The sequence below is a fragment of the Pelophylax lessonae genome, assembly GCF_965119305.1.
Source record: "Pelophylax lessonae genome assembly, chromosome: 2".
Classification (NCBI taxonomy): Eukaryota; Metazoa; Chordata; class Amphibia; order Anura; family Ranidae; genus Pelophylax; species Pelophylax lessonae.
The window spans coordinates 138,028,672-138,050,065 of NC_138769.1; the positions used below are offsets into that span (position 1 = coordinate 138,028,672).

The following is a 21,394-nucleotide window of genomic DNA, read 5'->3' on the forward strand; positions in this document are numbered from 1 at the left end:
GTGGGGTACAGTGAACACAATCTCATACTTCTGAAGATTTGAGGGTGCTGCCTGTTCCATACTCCCCCTACTCCTCATCTAGCCTTTTAGGGGTACAAACAATAGTAATTGGGGCCTAGTGTGGTTGTGTACGTGTGATATACATACACTTTTTTTGGATCATATTTTCTATTCCGCTATTTAATCAAAAACCTTTGGGGATCAGTTAAATTGGGGGATAGTCTGTGTTGGTACGTGTGAGAGAGATCCACCTTTCCAAGTTGTTGGGGTTCATCTCATACTTCTGAAGGTTTGAGGGTGCTGCCTGTTCCATACTCCCCCTACTCCTAGCCTTTTAGGGGTACAAACAATAGTAATTGGGGCCTAGTGTGGTTGTGTACGTGTGATATACATACACTTTTTTTGGATCATATTTTCTATTCCGCTATTTAATCAAAAACCTTTGGGGATCAGTTAAATTGGGGGATAGTCTGTGTTGGTACGTGTGAGAGAGATCCACCTTTCCAAGTTGTTGGGGTTCATCTCATACTTCTGAAGGTTTGAGGGTGCTGCCTGTTCCATACCCCCCCTACTCCTCATCTAGCCTTTTAGGGGTACAAACAATAGTAATTGGGGCCTAGTGTGGTTGTGTACGTGTGATATACATACACTTTTTTTGGATCATATTTCCTATTCCGCTATTTAATCAAAAACCTTTGGGGATCAGTTAAATTGGGGGATAGTCTGTGTTGGTACGTGTGAGAGAGATCCACCTTTCCAAGTTGTTGGGGTTCATCTCATACTTCTGAAGGTTTGAGGGTGCTGCCTGTTCCATACTCCCCCTACTCCTCATCTAGCCTTTTAGGGGTACAAACAATAGTAATTGGGGCCCAGTGTGGTTGTGTACGTGTGATATACATACACTTTTTTTGGATCATATTTTCTATTCCGCTATTTAATCAAAAACCTTTGGGGATCAGTTAAATTGGGGGATAGTCTGTGTTGGTACGTGTGAGAGAGATCCACCTTTCCAAGTTGTTGGGGTTCATCTCATACTTCTGAAGGTTTGAGGGTGCTGCCTGTTCCATACCCCCCCTACTCCTCATCTAGCCTTTTAGGGGTACAAACAATAGTAATTGGGGCCTAGTGTGGTTGTGTATGTGTGATATACATACACTTTTTTTGGATCATATTTTCTATTCCGCTATTTAATCAAAAACCTTTGGGGATCAGTTAAATTGGGGGATAGTCTGTGTTGGTACGTGTGAGAGAGATCCACCTTTCCAAGTTGTTGGGGTTCATCTCATACTTCTGAAGGTTTGAGGGTGCTGCCTGTTCCATACTCCCCCTACTCCTCATCTAGCCTTTTAGGGGTACAAACAATAGTAATTGGGGCCCAGTGTGGTTGTGTACGTGTGATATACATACACTTTTTTTGGATCATATTTTCTATTCCGCTATTTAATCAAAAACCTTTGGGGATCAGTTAAATTGGGGGATAGTCTGTGTTGGTACGTGTGAGAGAGATCCACCTTTCCAAGTTGTTGGGGTTCATCTCATACTTCTGAAGGTTTGAGGGTGCTGCCTGTTCCATACCCCCCCTACTCCTCATCTAGCCTTTTAGGGGTACAAACAATAGTAATTGGGGCCTAGTGTGGTTGTGTACGTGTGATATACATACACTTTTTTTGGATCATATTTTCTATTCCGCTATTTAATCAAAAACCTTTGGGGATCAGTTAAATTGGGGGATAGTCTGTGTTGGTACGTGTGAGAGAGATCCACCTTTCCAAGTTTTTGGGGTTCATCTCATACTTCTGAAGATTTGAGGGTGCTGCATGTTCCATACTCCTCTTCCTCATCCTCCCTTTAGGGTAGGAAAAAATTTAATCGGGCCTAGTCTGTGTTTGTACGTGTGAGATACAGTTTTTTATCCTATTCCGCTATTCAATACACACCCTTTTGGTGTAAAAAACATTAAATTGCGGCATAGTTTGCATATTTGACATTTGCATATATTGTGCCTTGTTGCGCTGTTTTGGGTACTCCACCAACATGGCCAGTGGCAATGACGCCATTCTCAGCTTAACTATCCCACTTCTATGCCTCCTTGAAAAAACAATTTGGGCGATGATGGAAGAGGATGTGGCACAGGATGAGGAGGAGGAGGAGGAGGATGAAGAGGTAACATTTCAAAGGCTTTCAGGGCAGTCATTCGCAAGGGGCTCCGAGGGTGGGTTCCTGCACACACAAACGCCAGGGACACAATTGTCCAGCAGGGGCACAGTTCTGGAGGATGAGGAGGATGAGGAGGAGGAGGAGCTGGAGGAGGAGATGGAACCATGTTCACAGCAGGGTGGCACCCAGGCCAGCTCATGGCCATCACTGGTGCGTGGCTGGGGGGATACAGAGGACACGGACGATACACCTCCCACAGAGGACAGCCTTTCGTCGCCTCTGGGCAGCCTGGCACACATGAGCGATTACATGCTGCAGTGTCTCCACAACGACCGCCGAGTTGCCCACATTCTAACTTGTGCTGATTACTGGGTGGCCACGCTGCTGGATCCCCGTTACAAGGACAACGTACCGTCCTTAATTCACTCACTGGAGCGCGATCGCAAGATGCGCGAGTACAAGCGCACGCTGGTAGACGCCATGCTGCTGGCATTCCCATCTGACAGCGGGGCCACAGTGGAAGCACAAGGCAGAGGAGGAGGAGGAGGAGGTCGCCAACGCAACCAGGGCACCGCCAGCACCTCAGAAGGCAGGGTTAGCATGGCCGAAATGTGGAAAAGCTTTGTCAGCACGCCACAACAAACAGCAGCACCAGCAGCTCAGATGGAACGTCTTAGCAGGAGGCAGCATTTTACCAACATGGTGGAGCAGTATGTGTGCACACGCCTACATGTAGTGAATGACGGGTCTGCCCCCTTCAACTTCTGGGTCTCCAAATTGGGCACATGGCCTGAGCTTGCCCTTTATGCCTTGGAGGTGCTGGCGTGCCCTGCAGCCAGTGTATTATCTGAACGGGTATTTAGCACGGCTGGGGGCGTTATAACAGACAAGCGCAGCCGCCTGTCCAGAGACAATGTGGACAAGCTCACGTTCATTAAAATGAACCAGGCATGGATCCCACGGGACTTTTCCGTACCTTATGCAGAATAGCAATGGATACCGACCTTACCCACCCATTGTTCCATTTTTGCTCTTTCTCACTCTTTTGGGGTGTACCCTCATTTAAAATTTTTGAAAAGAAGCAGTGTTGGCTACCTCGTCCTCCTCCTCAGGGCCAGATTAATGTAGGGGCTATTGGAGCTGCAGCTCCAGGCCCCTACCTTTTATATAGGCCCCGGGTTGGCCATATTCACTGTTACCGCTCTTCTGTCACTTGTAAACACAGAAGTCTGGCTTCTATGCTCGCTTCCCCAGGCAGCACCCTCAGAACCTCCCCACACAGCGTGAAGGCCGGACAAGGAGGGACAGTTGGCGATGCATGGATGTGTTTATGGGCTTCAGAGACAGCATCCCATGTTGAATTAGGCATGCATGGCTGCACCCTTCCTCCTCTGGGTGCATGGCAAGGCACGGCCCTTAAGGCCCTTCAAAATCCTCAGCACCAAGCCCATGATGCTGTTAATCCGGCCCTGGTCCTCCTCCACCGCCGCTTCCACCTACACCGCCCATAGGTGTGCGCAGCCTATTGCATTAAGGTGTGCACCCCAAAGTTGAAATACACATGCATGTGTTTGCCAGCAGGGAGAGTAATGTATCGGGGCCATGTACCTGTAGGCAAGGAGAAATAGAGCAGAGCAGGTCCCAGGGAGATCTTTCCCATCTCCTCACTGGCAATGCTATGTGCCCTAGGTGATTAGGGTGTGCCCAGGCACACCCAGCACACCCTGTGCGCACGCCTATGTCACCGCCACATCCACCACCACCTCAACCTCCCTCCTACTCCATATGGGCCTCGTCCTTCAGAGATGAAGAAGAACATTGTTTTATTTTTCTGTTTTTTTTTGTTGTTTTAAGTTATTTCCCTATCCACATTTGTTTGCAGAGCACTTGCCATGCTCTTAATTACGTTTTGCTGCCATTTGCAGCACTCTAGCCCTTTCCTTTGGTGTTTTAGAGCCATTTTAGTGCCTTAAAGTTCGGGTCCCCATTGACTTCAATGGGGTTCGGTGTCCGGGAAAAGTTCGGTAAAAGTCCGGGACACGGACCCGGACTTTTTTTTAAAGTTCGGCCGAACCCGTCGAACACGGACATCTAGGTGTCCGCTCAACCCTAGTTCTGATCCAAATGACCCAACTCCTATGTCCACAGATCCTCAGACAGGGGACTCTCCAAACGGTACCAGACTGTTTTCTTTAAGGTACATAAGTAAGCACACTCCCATCCATGGAACTTCGCTCAGCCATAAATGAAATTCCGGACATAGTGCTTTATCCCTTAAGACCACTTAAATACGACATAATATTATTTGTTCTCTTGATTTATTTTAATGCTTCTGAGCACAAAAAATATTGTTGGGAGTTGTATTTTTGGCATTTCCTATATTTCACATGCCATTGACATGTCAGCTTCTTTCTGGCTTGTGGTTTTCAGAGTAGTGAACCACAAATAGATGATGGACCCCAGCTTCTCTATTCTCAAAAATCATCCACAAAGAATTTGATTTCTGGGGTTCCTAGTAAATCAAAGGCTTGGCAAAAGCATGCAACACCAAGCCTCAGTAGACAAGGACAGCAGACTATTAGCATGCACTAAAAAGGGTATCTATTCAGGAGTTAAAACTAAATTTTAACACTTTTACAAAACTCTGTTTCGGCCACATCTTGAGTATGCCGCCCAGTTCTGGTCACCAATCCTCAGGAGGGATATGCTGGAACTGGAAAGAGTCCAGAGAAGGGCAATAAAGCTAATAAGGGGGCTGAGGGACCTCAGTTTTGAGGAGCAACTACAAATATTAAACTTATTTTTCTTGGAGAAGAGACGCTTAAGAGGAGATATGATCACAGTATACAAATATCTAAATGGTACTTCTCGCATAGGAACTATTTAATCTTTGGTCTCTTGAAGGAGAAGTAAAGGATATTAAAAAAACAAACATATACTGTATACACACTTATGTGGCTGCAGCATCGATAAGATGCTGCAGCAGTCCCCCATCAACTCTAATATTAAGAACAGAGCAATCAAATGACCACGGATTGCTCAATTTTCGATCTTCACTGAGCAGAGAGCGGTGACTGTCAGTCACCGCTCTCTGCTCTGCCTCTATAGTGCTCACTGGAGCACCTGTCTGTAAAGAGGGCAAGGGGAGAATCAGCTTCCGGTCAGGCATCTGGGTGGATCCAGACATTATTGTCGGGATCCCTGCAGCTCTTTGATGTCAGCCGACTGTACTTTGTTGGCTAAATCTGGGTGACAGGAGTGAAAAATAAGTGCACTCCTGTAACCCAGAAGATAAATATGGCCAAAAGAGCTTTGACCCTACTTCTCTTTTAAGAAGACACCGGGCCATCAATGTAGTTTGATGTAGTTTAAACTGCGTAAGGGGTTCTTTACTGTTAGAGTGGTAAGGATATGGATCATGATTTCACAGTTGGTAGTGTCGTGGGGAGTATTGATAAGTTCGAAATACTTTTGGATGTGTTTCTTAGCGAATGCAATATACAGGGATATGGGAATTGGTGGCAACATATACACACATGCATGCATGCAGGTACACATACACATTAAAATGGATGGACTGGTGTCTTCATTCAACCTTTCTAACTATGTGATGATAAAAATGGAGCATAAAAGTTAAAGTAACAATTATTTAGGCAAACAATAGTTCGGTAGTCAGAAAGTCCAAATGACATCTAATTTTTGTGGCTGATTTCTGTTGTTTCCTTGCTCAGGTGTCCTAGTTTTAAACACGCACAATAGAGCTGCTTTAAAAAAAATCAGCTGCTCCAAGGCATGTTTTAGAGTAGAATAAATATTATTAACAAGCATTTTGAAGCAATAGAGTGAGAGCAGCTAATAAGATTGTAACAAACCGATAAATTTCTTTACAATGGGGTGTAAAATTTATATAGCAAACAAAAACGCAATTGCCTTTGAAGTTAACAGAATATTAATTTTATTTTCAACACACACTCTATGCCATATAGAGTAAAATAATTGAAAGAGCGTACAGAGCATAAAGGGGTTAATTGAAAGTAAAACCCATCCAAGTAAATTAGGAGAGTAAATAAGCCAATAAACTTTATCACTATCTCTACCAAGCACTAAATTGAAAAGTAAAGAATCAAATAAGAGGCTTTTGTTTGATAACATTCCGAACATTAATAAAAATCATGAAACTTTTTTCTTGTGTAATTTAATTTTTATGTGACAGATTGGTAGTGGCCATGATTCTGTAGAGAATGTAAACTGCTCCTGGTGTGTGTTTTTAAAGTCATTTACAGTTTCCAGTAAAACACAATAAATATTCAGTCTAGTCTTGTGTACCCAGCTCCTGACAGCCTTTGTTCTAAATAGAATAAAGACATTTGTGTTCTTAACGTTAGGCGGGCAGCAATAATTCACTGGAATTTTCTTTCCTCCCAAATGACTCATGTGATAAGTGGGGTCTGGGCCTTTGCTGACATCTCTTTGGCAGAGAAATACACAGTTGCCAAAAGTTCCTAATTTACAAAGACAGACCCAAGTTTTAAGCTTTTATACTTGTAATATTTTATTTTGTTGTATATATTGAACAGGTATGGATTTGGATAGATCTTTGGATCCTAAAATGTGGCCTTCTTCTTAAAGAGATTTTGTTCTTAGTTTTATTTTTATGTTCATTTTATTTCAGTTTTATTTTTATTAATTGACAATTATATTATAATTAGTTTATAAATCATTTAGTTTACAAATATTGTTGTCTAAATTCCAAACTTTATTTTAGCCATGGATAGAGTGGGGAAGTGTTAAAATACCTGTTAGGCCATTATTACTGTCTGGGTCCCCACTGGGAAAATTCACCCTCTCTCTCAGTCCTAGTGTTCATTGGCACTGGGACAGACAATGATAGGACATCGAAGGTTTTACAGTTGTCCCCAGAAGAGGAGGTACGAGGAAATATTCTATTGGGAATACCTATTACAGTGTGTGTCTGAGGTGGGATTTCCTCTCGCTTTGGACAGATTTCCTTTCATTTCCTCCTGTGTCTCTAAGACAAAAATTGCATGAAAAAAAACAAAAAAACAAACGTAAAATAATAATATTATTAAAAAGGCTGCTCATAACCATATATACATACATTCCCCTTGGGGATTGCTCGAAATTGCATGTTCTTCTGTGCCTCCTTGACCCTGTGAACTTTCCAGCCCTCCTGACACTCTAGGTTCAGACATGTTGTGTATACCTTTAAATAACACACTAACACAATGCAGATTATTTTAGACCTTTCAAATTTACCTAATTTACCTAATCAAAAGAAGAGACTTAAAATGGTATTAGTCAGCCAAGTCCTGGATAAACAACCAAGACTCGGTTGAAATAGATCTTAAAGCTGTTAAATGACAATTAGCAAGAACAAGTGAATACCAATGTACACAATAACAGACAGTAAGTAAATGGATCTCTCAAGAAAGTTATTGGTTGCTGCACATAATACTACTGCTAAAGGAGAACCCCAGGCCGGCCTATAATACCTTTATCCTAACGAGAGATGAAGTAATATAGATACCAGTAGCGTGTCCCCTTTAAGAGAAATAAAATAGCAGTGTTCAGAATGCAATGCCTTGCAATTCTCTTCACCGGCAGTTGGAGCTCAAAGAAACAAAGTATTCATAAGTATAATATAGTAAGTATAGTAAGTATAGTATAGTGATAAGCAATCAATGCAGGGCAGCTTCTTCTGACTAGTGGCAATCATCTTAGCAATCCAAGTATAAGGTGCCTGTATACAGTGTTCAGAGATATGTTTTAGTGGCTGGTAACTGGATTTGGGGCAAATGCCCTCTCATCAATCCTAAAGACCTTTATTGGCTTCTTGATGAATGATCCCAGTCAACTCTCCGTACTGCATGCGGCCTGAGATGGCTGTAGTTGTCAATTCAGTGAGTAACCCGACTGTGATGCCATCAGCGATGCTGCTGGGGGTACCCCTGGTGTAGTGAGCGGCGTCTGTCCCACCTGGGCTGGAGCTACGAATGCTGTGAGTCGCATGATAGGCCATGATCCTCTCACACAATGGCAAACTGGTGCACACTTGATGGATCCTGGCAGGGGAGGGCTGGCAGCCTTAGGCCTGGAGGGCAAGTCTACTCAAGTGGCCCGTTGAACCACTGAATCAGCTCTCCATCCATGCCCACCTGGTTTTATATTGGGTATTGATGTTATGAAGCAAGACATATATGACATGGCATGACCCTGATCTGTTAAAGAGCCAATGCAGCAACTCATTATGTGTCCAATCACAGCCGATCACGTGTAAATGTGGAGAGCCAGATTAGCAGCATCCTCGCAGGGGAGACCTGTACAGGTAATCAGAGCACAGCATTACAGTGCAGCCTCAGCATTGCCCAGCAGGTGACGCCAGTCTGTGTCTATCAGTGACACCAATCAGTGCTGCCTTTCAGTGCCCATCAGTGCCTGCTCATCAGTGCTGCCCATCATTGCATCAGTTCAAAACAGTACTGCTTATCATGTGGAAGAAATGGACTGGATGGCGGCACTCCAATCATGCTATGACTAAGCACCAGCTTGGGTGTGAAATGCGTTAGCTGCCAGTGTCATCATTTCCGCTATGGTATGATCATCCTTCATGTATTTTTGTATCTTTTTTTTCTTCAATAAATGGTTCATTTTTTTGGAGTGCCACTATCCAGTCCATTTCTTCCATATGCTTCTGTTGAAACCAGGGCGTGCACCTGAATTTCCTTTCTGAGCCTGAACTTTGAACGGAGGCTTTTTGTCCTGGAGCAACACAATGTCTTGCTAGTACTGCTTATCAGTGCCGCCCATCAGTGCGGCATATTAATGCCTCCACATCAGTGCTACCTATCAGTGCCTATCAGTGCCCATCAGTGCGGCATATTAGTGCCTCCACATCAGTCCCGATAAGTGAGGCATATTAGTGCCTCCACATCAGTCCCGATAAGTGCGGCATATTAGTGCCTCCACATCAGTCCCGATAAGTGAGGCATATTAGTGCCTCCACATCAGTGCTACCTAGAAAAACATGTTATCCACTTCTGGACAGGAAGGTTTTGCCCCCTTAAGGACCAGGCCATTTTTTGCAATTCGGTACTGTGTTACTTTAACTGACGATTGCGCGGTCGTGCAATGCTGTACCCAAATACATTTTTTTGTGCTATAAACAAAAAAAGAGCAACAATTCTGCAAAAAAAAATAAAAATGTATATTTTTCACTTTCTGCTATATAACATTCCCAATTAAAAAAAAAATTAAAATCAAAATTTTTCATAATTTTAGGCCAATTTCTATTCTGCTACATATTTTTGGTAAAAAAAAATCCCAATTAGCGTATTTTGATTGATTTATGCAAAAGTTATCATGTCTACAAACTAGGGGAAATATTTATGTCATTTTTATTTGTTTTAATTTTTTTACTATTCATGGCGGCAATCAGCAATTTTTAGCGGGACTGTGACATTGCGGCGGACAGATCGGACTCCTAACTGACATTTTTGACACTTTTGGGGGGACCAGTGACATAACTACAGTAATCAGTGCTAAAAATATGCACTGTCACTGTAATAATGACACTGGCAGGGAAGGAGTTAACCCTGGGGCGATCAAAGGGTTTAGTGTGAGCCTAAGGGGTGTTTTCTAACTGTTAGAGGGGATGGTATTGTGAAATGAACACAGAGACCTGTGTTCCTAAAAAGGGGGATAATAGGAGCTCTGTATTGATTTCTGAGAGAACAACGGTCTGCCGTGTTACAACAGCAGACCGCCGTTCTCTCTCCAAGGGGAGTGATTGCAGGCGCCTGGTGGCAATTGTGGCTGCTGGCCCCCATGGATTGGCTACCCTGCTGGCGAGTGGGCACACGTCCCCAGGATCGCTCCTGTGGACCGCCGTACATGGTAACCTGCTGACCTGCCACTGTATAAATGTGGCGGCTGGTTGGCAAGTGGTTAAAAAAATTTTTTGGTTTTTTTTTTTTTTTTTAAGCAAACATCACCAACAGAAAGCTTGAATTGTGTGTGGGGGAAAAAAAATGATAAAACTGTCATATAGGTACAGTGTAGCATGACCGCGCAATTTTCATTCCAAGAGGGACAGCGCTGAAAGCTGAAAATTGGCCTGAGCAAGAAGGGGGTGACAGTGTCCAGTAGGCAAGTGGTTAAACAAGGCTGGGGGAGAGGTATTCTGTAGAGATGGAGTGGGAAGAAAGAGTAAAGAGGGGAGAGTGTGGTCACAGCTCACTCACTTGTACAGTCCCAGCAGCAGCCTCACTGGCTCAGTCAGCGGATTCATGTTTAGGATGGGACTGTCTGATGCCTCATGTTTAGGATCTGAAGTTTCCAGCGTGCACAGGGAGAGAGGGGCGGGAGAAGACAGAGCAGATCTGTTCTCCCATTTGTGTAGAGGAGGGGGGAAGGGCTGTGCTCTGCAGGGATACAACACTCTCAGCCCTGTCACAGGACGATCGGCTCGTAGCTGCAGTGAGTGAGAGAGGCGTTCTGTCACTGCTCCTCCACTCTGTTAACCCCGCGCTGGAGCCGCCCGAGCAGTAGCACACCACCAGTACCGGACATGTGCAGCTCTGCGCTGCCAGCACAGCGGCCCATTTACAGTGAATCCAGGCGGCCCAGGGGGAAATTGCCACCTTTCCCCCCAGGCCAGTCCGCCCCTGGATCCTGGGAAGCAAGAGAGCATGGGCCTGGTCAGTAGAACCCTTTATGGTCCCCCTCCTCAAATCTCGCCTGGAGCAGATGGCTTGCTGGGAGGTGTAGTTCATGGATAGTTCCTCAGTTCAGTAATGTCTGTTCTAGGTTCAGGAGTATGATGCATGTAATCCAAGCCCAGCACTAGGGGAATATAGAGGCAATCTGGGAAGGCAGAGGACAAGTCTGCAGTGTCAGATAACTGTAGTCCGCTCACGGCTACACAATATTCTTTTGTAGACATTATTGAGGGTCCTGTAAGTTTTTATGCATTTGAGTGTATTGTAATATTTTTTTAATTACTCCCAGTGTGTTTTTATGTTACACAGTTACATAGTTATATAGTTAGTGAGGTTGAAAAAAGACATCAGTCCATCCAGTTCAACCTATGATGTGTGTGTGTGTTTGCTGTTAACCATACATTGTATACCCCTGTATGTTGTGGTCTTTAAGGTGCCCATCTAATAGTTTTTTGAAACTATCGATGCTCCCTGCTGATACCACTGCTTGTGGAAGAGAATTCCACATCCCCACTGCTCTGACAGTAAAGAACCCCCTACGTGTTTTAAGGTTAAACCGTTTTTCCTCTAGTTTTAGTGAGTGGCCACGTGTCTTATTGTATTCCCTTTCTCTGACTAGTTTGTTCCTTATGCTCGGGTCACCAGTACAATATTTGTACACTGATATCATATACCCTCTTAAGCGTCTCTTCTCCAGAGAGAATAAGTTCAATGCTTTTAGTCTTTCCTCATAGCTGAGATCCTCCATTTCCATAATTATTTTTTGTTGCCCTTCTCTGGACTCTCTCCAGTACCAGCACATCCTTCCTGAGGACCGGTGCCCAGAACTGGACGGCATACTCCAGGTGTGGCTGGATCAGGGTCTTGTAAAGTGGGAGAATAATCTCTTTATTTCTGGAGTGAATACCCTTTTTTTATACATGCCAGTATTCTGTTGGCTTTGCTTGCAGCGGCTTGGCATTGCATGCCACAGCCAAGCCTGTTGTCCACTAGGACCCCCGGGTCCTTTTCCATCTTAGATTCACCCAGAGGTTCCCCCCCTAGTGAGTACCTTGGGCTCGTATTTCTGACGCCCAAGTGCATTACCATACATTTTTCAACGCCGTACCCAAACGAAATTTACATCATTTTTTTCCCACAAACAGAGCTTTCTTTTGGTGGTATTTGATCACCTCTGCGCTTTTTATTTTTTGCGATATTAATAAAAAAAGAGCGGAAATTTTGCGAAAAAATTTACATTTTCTACTTTGACAGTTAAAAAATATCCAATATATTAAATTTTTGTCATATATTTAGGCCACAATGTATTAAGCTACATGTCTTTGACAAAAAAATTCTCAATGAGCCTATTTTTAACCACTTTAAGACCAGAAGATTTTACCCCATTCCTGATTTTACCCCATTGCGTTTTGGCACTGCGTTATTTTCACGGACAATTGCATGGTCGTGCTATGCTGTACCCAAATTAAATTTATGTCATTTTTTCCCCCACAAATAAAGCTTTCATTTGGTGGTATTTTATCACCTGTGCGATTTGTATTTTTTGAAAAAAAGAGCGACAATTTTGAAAAAAAAAAGCAATATTTTTCACATTCTGATATATAACATTCCCCCCAAAAAATGTATAAATCAAAATTTTTTAACATTTTAGGCCAATTTGTTTTCTGCTACATATTTTTTGTAAAAAAAAATCACAATAAGCGTATTTTGATTGGTTTGCGCAAAAATTATTGCATTTACTAACTACGGGAAAGATTTGTAATTTTTATTGTTTATTTTTTTTACTAGTAATGGCAGCGATCTGCGATTTTTTTTTTGCAGGACTGCGACATTGCGGTAGACAGATCGGACCCCTAATTGACATTTATGACACTTTTGGGGGGACCAGTGACATTACTACAGTAATCAGTGCTATAAATATGCACTGTTACTGTAATAATGACACTGGCAGGGAAGAGGTTAACACTGTTGGTGATCAAGAGGTTAAATGTGTGCCTCATGCTTACTGACGTGTGTGGGGGGAGGGGATTATGTGACACAGACACAGATCGCAGGTTCAGCTAAAGGTCGTGCACTTTGCAAAGTGCAATTGCACTTTGAAAGGTCAGAGCTTAGTAAATGAGGTAAAGCTTCACTTTGCAAAGAATACCCAATCACGTGCACCAAAAAATAAAAAGCAGCATTTTTTCTTGCACGTGATTGGATGATAGAAGTTCTGCTCGTGTACTAAGCTCTGGAGCAACTACACAGTCTATTTGCCTTTAGTAAATCAACCCCATTGCACTTTGTTCCAGAGCTTTGTAAATTTTGTGTAATTCCATTTTGTAATAAATACCTAATCATTTTCAAGGAAAATATAAAAATGCATTTTTGCCTGAAAGATGGAAGTCGGCAGAGCTTCACCCCAATCAAATAAATCAACTCAAAGTTGAAATTTAAAATTTTCACTTTTTTTCACTTTTTTAGGTATAGTTAGGAAGGACTCTAAATAATATCTGACAACATGAAGCCTCTGGACACCCACCATCTTATTATGTGCGCTGACATTTTTGTGGTGTGGAAAAGCACAGAGAAAATACCTGGGAGTTGAAAAAGTTTGAATATTCCCATATTATTCTCTGCTGAAAATGAAATGCAGGCTTGTATAGCCAGATGGCCTTTTGTGTAAATAGATATTCAGGTCTTATCAGCACAGCCTGAGTGGAACATATTGTATAGGGTCCTCTAGTTCATTGAACCCTACAGGTAGCATGGCTGTGATGTAGATGAATACACAGATCCTTGCCTTTATAAGTGGTCAAAAGTTCCTTGTTTAGATCTGGTATGATACAAAGCAGATATGCAAAGTACAGCCTTGCTTCCCACAGTGTTCACCAATTCCTATTTGCATTGCTTTGGTGACTAAGGTATTTCAAAAAAGTTTTTGTACATTATGCATAAGCAAGCACCGTACTTTGCTATCAAAGAAGAGTTAGCCAACTTGCAATAAATGGTTTATATACATATCGGGCAAGGTAACACATTTCTGACACTCCAATTGTTCAGAATCAAGCAAAACAGCTTCATGTTTGGCCAATCTATTGTGTATTTTTCTTCTTTGGCCCTTTATGTGTGTTACAAAATTTAGGCAAGTTTTCGTATCATTGGTAATTAAAGTGCTGATGTGTGTTTTCACAGGAAAAATCTAAAATTTTCATCCTTTTTGACCAATTTGTATTCTGCTACATAAAATTGTAGTAAGCGTATTTTGATTGGTTTGCGCAAAAGTTATTACGTCTACAAACTAGGGGAAAGATTTATGTCATTTTTATTTATTTAATTATTTTTTTTTTACTAGTAATGGCTGTGATCTGCGAGTTTTAGCGGGGCTGCAGCATTGTGGAGGACAGATTGGACCCCTAACTGACATTTTTGACGCTTTTGGGGGGACTAGTAACATTACTACAGTAATCAGTGCTGTGGGGGGATGGACTTGTGAAATTACCATAGAAACCTGTGATCCTATATAGAAGGATCACAGACACTATATGATCATTCCAGAGAGAAGAATGGTCAGCTGTGTTTACAACAGCTGACCATTCTTTTCTCAGCGGGGAACAATCGCGGATGCCCGGGGGCAATCGCGGCTGCTGGCCCCATGCATCTCCATCTCCGCTGCCTAGTGGGGACAAGAGCGCGCTCATTCCCCATCAGCAAGCACGTGACCGACGTAGGGCTTTGTTGGCAGGAGGGCCAGCCTGGCGCAGTAAATGTGCGGTGGGCGGTCCGGAAGCTGTTAAAGAAACTGATATTTCTATTATTTTATTATTATTAATATTTAGGCCGAAGCATTTGAGTTGCCACCAGTACTGGAATAGAGGGGAAATCTTGAGGTGGATATACTTGGTCATGTGACAATTGTCTAAGAGATGATTTCCCGCACAAAGATATCCTCTCACTTTCTTTTGTATAGGGCAGGAAGTGAAGGAAAATCTCCCTAATTACAAACTGATGGCAAGGAAAAAACTAACAATGGTTTTAACCCTCTTTAGATATACTTAAAATACCAACTCCAGCCAACACTTAATAGACAATTACAGCAACAATTTTTTTTTTTAGATAAATGATTTAAACCATATGAATAAAAGCTGATCATGGCAAGCATCCCCTGCAGTCTTATATGGTTTGTCCGAAGCCCTGAACTGCCACTTGTTCTAGGCAGTGTGGGAAATCATTTGAGCCTCTTGCAGGATCCACAGGCACTAATGTTATGTTACAGTGGGGATGTAAAAAAACTCAAACACTGTAGTGTTGATGATATTGTGAGAATGCATTATTTTTTTTTTTAATTTTTATTTTGCTCATAGTTCCAACCTGAAGTAACAGAAGTTCTAAATCTCCAGACTCAATTATTAATCCTGTCATTGTTATTATTAAATTACTCAATAAACTTTTCACGCTCACCCCTCAAAATGTGAAATAGCATTAGAAACATAAAATCAACAATCAAAATCAACCACACACAATCTAGCTGCAGCATCAAAGGTGCCCGAGTCCACATAATATATCTAGTGCAAAAACAATGCCGTGCTCCATCAAAGCATATCAAATATAAAGAAATCATTAGGTCTCAAATATATTCCAAGCGATGGTGAACTTCTGTCCACACAGGAGTGAAATAAAATTGAATTAGTACTGTCTGTGATAAAATAAAAAAAGGAAAAAACAAAACGTTTTTAAAAATTGTTCATATGCACATCAGTGTCTCAAAATTTAAAAATCCTTTATTCAATGTTTGATGAATCCCATGTTGCAAAGAGGAGAAATTCCATCATCAATAAATTGCAGATGTTTGCTCACCTTCCAATATGGACTTTATAAAGGTCACACACTCATTTTCCCCTTTAAAAGCCAGCATCACCTATCCATAATGGACTGTGGTTCCAATGAAATTAGTCCCGAATTCACAAAGATAAAACATATAAGAAAGAAAAAAAAAAACCTAATAGTGCACTTTGCTTTTAAAGGACTTATTAGGAATTATATTTTACACTAAGAACCATACTCACTATGTTAGTTTATAAATACAAGCTAATCAGTATGCAGAACTGGTTTGATTGCCACGGCTCACCCCTCCTTGCTGTTGCTGGCTGATAGCTTAGGTGCTCGGATGGACTGAAGCTGTGGCTGGGGGAACCTTTCTCCTCTGTTCTGTCTTAATGCCTCTAAGGAGCTCTGCCCTACGTGTTACGTCAATAGTTCTCCTTCATCAAAGTCAAGTTTTTGGGTTGTTACCATTTGTATTTCAGACACCGCCTGACACTCTTAAAGCGCAAAGAAGCCAAAATGATTCATATAGCAATGCCATTCCTTGGGAGGGTGAAAGGTTCACTGGTATAGCCACTTCAACATACATAAGTGGCAGTGGTATGCTGGGAGCTGGAACACACCCAGCAATGAAATAAGCTGGAGCTATCAGCAGAGTGATCTGCATCTGAAAGTAGAACTCCCCAACTGGGAGATAGGTTTGGGTGTGGGAGCATATGACCATCACTGACCATCAATGCTATGGAGAGGTTTTTGTTACAGTCTGTCACTGAACACCAATGCTGGTGGGGGAGTGTTATTGCTCCTGAGTGACACTGCCCACCAATGTTGGGGATTATTTTTACATCCCGCCAATAGTGTGGGGTGTTTATTGTTCCATCCAGCCACTAGCCACCAAAGCTGAGGGGAGTTTCCATCTATCCACTGACCATTAATACTGGGGAAGGGGATATTGTTACTAGGGATGATCGAACGGTTCGAACACACACACTTATATGTATTTATACATATACACACATATAGGTGTAATAGGAGCGGAGACACATGCCTGTTAATTATTTCATTAGCGCAAGCATAGGTTTCTGCTACTTTCACACCTATTTATGTTTGTGTGTATATATACATACATGTGTGTGTGTATATATACCTCTACACAGAAGTTCTGATGTTATGCCTGCCTCCAAAGACGCCCAAAAAATGCCCAAAAAAACGCCAGCTACAAAAACGCCTAGGTGTGTTTTTGCAGCAGGCGTTTTTTTTGGGCATTTTTTGAGGGTCTTTGGAGGCAGGCATAACATCTGAACTTCTGTATAGGGGTATATATACACACACACTTATATGTATTTATACACATACACACATATAGGTGTTACAGCAGAGAAGCCATATGCCTGTTAATTATTTCATTAGCGCAAGCATAGGTTTCTGCTACTTTCACACCTATATATGTGTATGTGTATATATACATATATGTGTGTGTGTATATATACCCCTACACAGAAGTTCTGATGTCATGCCTGACTCCAAACATGTCCTCAAAAAAGCCCAATAAAACGCCTGCAACAAAAAGCCGGGTGTAAAAGTAGCGAAGCTACTAACCTGTTCTATATTAATTCTAATACAAACAAACTTTTTTTTCTGGTTCTGGACATGCTACAGGGCTGAAACTTCACAGGTACACTTTTTAGACCCCCCAGACACTAAATCCAAAGAAATCTCATTTTTTTTTTCAATAATTTTTTCAATAATTGGCTCTCTATCAAAAATGACAATTTTTAAGAACTTTTTTTTTGTGTGATTTATAGTCCCTGGGGAATGACCCAGAACCCTAGGCACTTTTTAGGGGCATATATTGGGTTTAAGGCTTCAAAATTTTGTTTTTTGATTACCGAAGTTTGGGTCCGATTGATTTCAATGGGGTTCTGAAATCCGGGCCGAACTTTCGGGAAGTTCGGGTGTTCTGGTCGAACCGAACTTTTGAAAAGTTCGATCATCCCCAATTGTTACAGCCTGCCACTGACAAGTGACTACCAATGCTGGTGGAAGTTTATGTTTACAGACTTCCACTGACTACCAATGCTAGAGGGGGGTTTCTTGGCTAGCCACTTACCACCAATGCTACAGGAATGGGTATGTGTAAGGGGTGGTATTTTTACAGACAACCACTAAACTACTGCAAGGAAGGGTATCTTTACAGACAGTCACTGACAGTAAATTAAAGGAAGGATATTTTTACATTCAGATTCTGACTAGCAATGATGTGATGTTTAACATTACTATCAGCATCTACCAATGAAGGGGGGGTTATTGCAGCCACCTACACCAATGCTGGGTGTTATTATTGATGCCAATTTTACCAATGCTTTTTTCACTCCATGCTACACGCCATGCCCTATGAAGCTAAACCCACTTTATTGGCTATGCCTTCAGGGTTTCACACTGCATTTTTCTTCTTTGTACCATTCACCCACCCAAACTATTTTCCAATAATAGTAATTTTGCAGAAGATAGTGTTTTTGAGCTCATGCACAAGGAGAATATTATAAGTTCAGCATCTCTGTATAAAGTTCCCACTGTAATTACAGCTGCTGCTGCCTACCAACCAGCTAATTCAGCTCCTACCCCAAGCATGATGATGATCATTACTGAAAATAATAAAAAAAAAAAAAAGATCCACTTCAGGTGCCAGATATGTTAGGTATGCTACTATTATACAGTACAACAACCTACCTCTGTGTATGAGCAGCTTTAATTTTTTTTACTTACTGACTGAAGCTTGTACATGACCCTTGTCTCAGAATATTTGGCTATATGTTTGAATGGACATCCACAAATGTTATCGTCACCTTGAAGACATGTTTTATTACACTGGGAATATCTCTACATTTAATAGTGTGGGCAGCAACATCTTGTTTAATTCAGGTTCTTGCTGGTTTTTTATTTGCTTAAAATTTACAAAAGTGGGCCTGTCATTTACAAATAAGGTTGGAGTAAAATGATAAAATGATAGTAGAGGGTGAATATCTTCTTTTTTCAATGAGTTTACTTTTTAAATTATGTTTGAAAAATTGTTACTTGTTGTTCATACACCTTCAATGTGATTTCTGAATTTCACATACTTGATGTGCCACAGTTTTGTGATCAGGTTTCTTCTATATACTTGCAAGTCTTCTTATGAGCAGTTGTCAGTTAGGCCAGTGTTTCTCAACCATTTTTCAGTCAAGACACCCTTTAAAATATGGACAGTCTCAAGCCACCCCATTCTAAAATATAAAAAACTGTTCTAATAGCTTTACATAATGCAGCAACATCCACACACGTAGGACACCCAACATTAGAGATGTTTTATTTTTACAAAGAAAATACACTTTTGCACACTGGTACTGACTAGTAATCCAATGTTTCTCTTCACCCTTTATTTCTCCCCATCAGTCAGCTAATGTCACCTCAGTGCTGAGGGAGAGGGGCACATGAGGGTCAAACAAGGATGCTGTGGAGGCAACAGATATCCTCCTTAATAACTGATGGCATCATTGGTTGTTAGGATGCCAGTGTCTAGAAAGTCGTAATGTTGCATAATGAAAACCCATGGTTTTGTGTAACTAAAAGACAGGCTTCATCCATCTGCTGGCTTGTATACAATTTTTGGTCAATTTTTAGGCATTTTGCCAAGGCACCCCTGAAGAAACATCAGGGCACCCTGGTTACAAAAAGGCTGAGTTAGATAACACTGTATGCACCCTTACTGAACAACTGCTGCAACACAGTAATGAGCCAACTGGTTAGTGAAGTATGTTCCTGACTGTTAATCGTCTGAATCAGAGTGTTCCTATTACCTGAACCCAAAAACAAAAATGTTATATATTGCAGCTCACCATTTCTTACTGCATTTGTTTCCTTTCCTTTGCATTCGTTTTTACTCTTTCTTTTCTTTACTACTAATTCTGGCAGTAATACTTTTCCCATCTTAGGGTGTCTTAGAGTGACAATGTTCACTGCATAAAAACATGGAAATCATCCAAATTTATAACTGGTCTTTGCAGCAATATGCACACAGAAAGGCAATGCAGATCGCAAACAGACAAAAATTTACCAGCACACTTACCAGCTAGCCTTCAAAAAGACCAAATTGACCTTGTCTAACAATTCACGTTAAAAATAAGAGGGTTTTGTTGCACATTTTGGCAAATATATGTGAAAGACGCAGTACGCACGTCATGGCTTCTCTGTATACTGCGGTCCTAACTCTATATTTATGAGAGTTTCCAAGTTAGAGCAAATATAGCAGTGGATACATTTAAGGCAGGTTTGTCTGGAGGAAGCCAACTCCTCCTTAGGGAGGGACACTTTGGACGCCCAGTAAGAACGCAAGGGCAGCAGAAGGCATCCAACGTGTCCCCGAACCAGATCAGCGATAAAGTTATCTAAAAAGATGGCACCCACTACAAATTAATAACTAGCCTTTGCAGTAAGGTGCGCATGGAAGGGCAAGGCACATCACAAACAAAAATGTTCCAACACACTTACCAATTGGCCTGCAAACAAATCAAATTTAGGTTTAGGGGGTGTGTGAAGTGATTGGCGCTGCCTATGTTATATCAATGAAGGTGTAGTATGTAAATAAAATGTCATCCAAATCCTGCTACCAACATATTAATCACAAGTAATTAAATAAATAGTTTCACATGAACCATATATACAAAGGACATATATATCACGTGCAAATAGTGCAATAAAGTGACAAGTGGTAATTTTAAACAGGTAGATGCTGATAATAAATATATCAAAGTGGCTAAAATAAATAAAGTGCTGAGTGGTGGTGCAAAATTTGCTGGATAAGATTAAATAGATATTCTGATGGTAATATAGGTGGGTATTTAAAAAATATATAAAATATATAAATTAAATATAGACATATAAAGTGCAAATGCTACAAAATTATGGTGTTAAGGTGACAAGTGTGAAAAATGGCAAAATCCACAAACTTGTGCAACAATATAAAGGAACAAAATATTAAAGTGACAGGTGTGAAGATTCACTGTATCCACAAACTTGTGGCTCAGCAAGAAAATATCAAGGAAAAAATTGGACTGTGAAAATTGATGATACATCAATAGGTGATTAAATTAATATTTAAAATTTAAAAAAGGTCCATAAGTGGTTGATAAGTGCAAAGTCCAAAAATATATATATTATAAGGGGCTTTCTTGAGGTGATCCGGAGTGGGTGTGTGGGTGAGGAATCTTGTGCTCCCCTCTCAATACAGCCCGCACTTACCAAAGCTAAATACCCCAACAGGGGTGGCCAGCTTGTAGTTAATATTGGGGTTCACTCCCGTATGGCAGGGGTCCTGGACCCTGATAACCTTAGCTGTGGTCCTTCTCTCAGATCATCTCTCAGGGGTGCAATTTAGGCTCATAAACATCAATGGATATCAGTATCCCAAGGGTAATAGAAGGTAATCCCAGGTCATATATAAAGGAAGAATGCTTGTGATGACATCACATTGAGCAATGAAAGCTGCTTCTTGAAACAGGAACAAGATCTTAATGTTCAAGCAGGAGCAAGGCTACAAGGGCAGGCAGTATTCTGATAGTACAAAATCAAATTGACCCTAACAATTTATGTTAAAACAAAGAGTTTTTTTTGCGTGGAAGCGGCAGTGCCCACGTCAAGGCTTCCACATATATTTG

The 21,394-nt window shown here is 41.5% G+C and overlaps 2 protein-coding genes across 2 annotated transcripts in view; both read left to right on the forward strand.

Annotated features, from left to right (window-relative positions):
- The window catches only part of PITPNM3 (PITPNM family member 3), a 1,035,839-nt gene extending 1,030,380 nt beyond the window's left edge, over positions 1-5,459 (forward strand). The window contains exon 20 of the transcript XR_014224928.1: positions 5,446-5,459. The gene's annotated coding sequence lies outside the window, so the exon portion shown is untranslated. The remainder of the gene's footprint in view (positions 1-5,445) is intronic.
- The window catches only part of AIPL1 (AIP like 1 HSP90 co-chaperone), a 151,260-nt gene that overhangs the window by 61,781 nt on the left and 68,085 nt on the right, over positions 1-21,394 (forward strand). The gene's annotated exons all lie outside the window — the stretch shown is intronic.